Below are 3,496 nucleotides of genomic sequence, written 5' to 3'. Positions count from 1 at the left end.
TTCACAATATGATTTGTCTATTTTTCCTAAAACAATGTTTACTACAATAGTTGATGATGCCTTCTGGCACTTCTATTTTGCTTAAACCGAATCTGTCTTAAAACTAATTCATGGAAAAGAAAGAAAAAAATAAAAAGATGAGATAATTAGAAGTAGTAAAGAAGACCAATGTGTGAAAATGTAAAGGTAGAGACAAAATCAGGGGCAGAATCAGCCCAGAACCAACCATTCATTGTCATAAACACTGAATGAATAGACGCCAAGAGCTCAAAAGAGGAAAGACGCAGGAATAAACCATGTAGCAATCAAAACTGCGAGGATTAAAGGGATTATGGAAACGAGGACACCACACGAAGAGACTTACCAGATTGCATCGATGCATGGTAAGTAAGGACTTCAGGTCACCAGCTCAAGACCTCGCGGCAACTTTGCCTTCTCAGTGTCCGCGATGCAAACAACCAGGCACACTCACTCCCAGCTACGCCTGATCTGCAAGATGCTCGGACTTACTAATCAAGTAGGGAAAAAAATCACTTCATGTTTTATAAAGATATATTATAGAAAGTGGCAGATAGCAAGTGGCTCTCAAATGAAATGAGAGATGAATGGGAGAGAATCAGTACTTAGAACGTTAGTGACGAGTCATTACAAAACTCTAAATCAAGATTAGACATATTAATGGATGGGGATGTCAAGTGGAAACAGGAAGTAATGTTTGATGCAGGGATCTCTTTTTTATTTATTTATTTTATTATTATTATTATTTTTTTTTTTTACGGTAAGGCCTATAGCGCCTGTAGGCACACTTGAAGAGTGTATGGGAGGCACTTTTCAGCTTTCGCCCATTAGTGGCACAGGCAATTTCATTTATAGTGGTACCCATATTAGGGCCCATATAACCCCCGAAGCTCATCTTGGGTGTAACCACCTAGAACCTGGGTATCATGGTGACATGTAGGTAACTTTAAACCACTCGACAAATGGCAAAGTGTTTAAGGCTGTATGTGGTGGGATTCGAACCTACGCGTGGACGTCTGCCCCAATCCCACGCTCACCACCTTATCCACTACTGCCACCTGTAGATCTGATGGCTTGCATCTTCCTTAATGGTTTTATGTTCTTAATGTTCTCCCATCTATCGCTTACCAGACATGACCTACCAAGGCTCATAATAATCACAGACACCTTCTAACAAGCGCACTCTATTTCTTATTCTGCACATTTGTAATTTTCTTGTTCATCTGCATTTCTTACTTATATGTGATGCCATTTCTAATACTTGAAGTTAAACTTGGGTTGGGGAGGATACTGCGTCCTACGTGTATTGTTCCATACTAATAGCTAAAGGAACACATAACACTTGCCAGTATTCAGGAACGCACATAACAATATTACACCACCGCCACCAAAACATATTTTTAGTAAAAAAAAAATTTGCAAACTGTTTGCGAACACATTTGAAAAACATTTTGGAAAAATTATGGACACACTCACTTACCTATCCGCCCATCCATCCCACTATCCATTCATCCATCTTTTCATCCCGCTACCCACTCAATCATCCATCTCACCTTACATCAATCTACTCACAAATCCATCCACTCAATCATATATCCATTCATCCACCAACACATTTATCCACTAATCCATCAACTCATCTATCCACCCATCCATCTAACTATCCATGCCAAGTCTGTTCTTCAACTTGCCAAACACTCATTCATAAATAGAAAATGCCAAAATCTTTCAAGCACAAACTCCCTTCGAGACTTCTGACATCTGGCCAAAAACATCTCCAATAACTTTACTTCTTCATCTTTCCCTCCTTTATTTCACCTTGGTGGCACCACTGCTATCTCATCTGCCTCTACAGCTGATCTCCTTTCTCAAACTTTTGCTAAAAACTCCACCTTGGATGATTCTGGGCTTGTCCCTCCCTCTCCTCCTCCCTCTGACTATTTCATGCCTTCAATTAAGATTCTTCGTAAAGATATTTTCTATGCCCTCGCTGGCCTAAACCCTCGGAAGGATTATGAACCTAAAGGGGTCCTTCGTATTGTTCTCAAAGCCTGTCCTTCCGTGCTTACACCTTGCCTGGCCAAAGTCTTCCATTTATGTCTAACGACTCCTACCTTTAATTCCTTCAAGCTGAAAGTTTGCCTACATTCACCCTGTTTTTAAAAAGAGTGACCGTTGTAATCCCTCAAACTTTAATCTCTTACTTGTCTAAAGTTTTTAATCTATCCTCAATAGACAATAGGAAGATTCTCACACATCTGCCATTTCACAATCTTCTCTATGATCGCCAGTATGGCTTCCGTCAAGGTCGCTTTACTGGTGATCTGGAGTTCCTTACTGTGTCTTGCTTATCCTCTTTTAGAGATTTCGGTGAATTATGCTGTCATGTTAGACATATCAAAAGCTTTTGAAAGAGTCTGGCACAAAGCTTTGATTTCAAAACTGCCCTCCTACAATTTCTCTTCTTCCCTCTGCAAATTTATCTCAAGTTTTCATTCCGACCGTTCTATTGCAGCTGTGGTAGACGGCCACTATTTTTCTGCTAAATCTATTGACAGTGGTGTTCCTCAGGGTTCTGTAATGTCACCCATTCTCTTTCTATTATTCATTAATGATCTTCTTAACCAAACTTCTTGCCCTATCCACTCTTACGCTGATGATATCACCCTATATCTTTTCACGTCTTTTCAGACACGACTAACGCTTCAGAAAGTCAAAGATCATGCAGGGACGCCACAGAACGCCTGACTTCTGATCTTTCTAAGATTTCTGATTGGGGCAGAGAAACCTTAGTGTTCAATGCCTCTAAACCTCAATTCCCCCATCTATCAACTTTCCAGACAACTATCCCCTCTTCTTCAATGACACTCACCTGTCCCCATCTTCTACATTGAATTTTCGGTCAATCCTTTACTAATAATTCAACATGAAAACTTCACATCTTATCTCTTTCTAAAACAGTTTCTACGAAGTTAAGCTTTATGAGGCGTCTTCGCCAGTTTTTCTCGGCTCTCCAAATGCTAACTCTGTACAAGGCACTTATCCATCCTTGTATGGAGCATTCTTCGCATGTTGTGGGGGTTCCATTCACAGTTTTATTACATAGGGTGACAAAAAAGCTTTTCGTCTCAACTCCTTCCTCTGACTGTCTTCAGCGCCTTTCTCACCGCCGGAATGTTGCATCTCTTGCTATCTTTTATCGCTATTTTCATGGTAACTGCTCTTTTGATCTTTATAACTGCATGCCTAACCTCCTCCTGCGATCTCGCAGCACAAGGCTTTCTTCTTCCTCTCATACCTATTCTGTCCAACTCTCTAATGCAAAAGTTAACCAGTACCTAAATGGGCCCTGGTGGCCCTTTGTTATCCTATTATTTATGTTATGTTACTCTCATTCATTCTGAAACAAAAATCTCTGGAACTCCCTGCCCATGTCTGTATTTCTAACTTTCTACGACTTGACTTCTTTTATGAGGGA

This window comes from Portunus trituberculatus, chromosome 41 (genome assembly GCF_017591435.1).
Source record: "Portunus trituberculatus isolate SZX2019 chromosome 41, ASM1759143v1, whole genome shotgun sequence".
Taxonomy (NCBI): Eukaryota; Metazoa; Arthropoda; class Malacostraca; order Decapoda; family Portunidae; genus Portunus; species Portunus trituberculatus.
The sequence above is the reverse complement of the archived record's forward strand: the minus strand, read 5'-3'. Positions refer to the sequence as shown.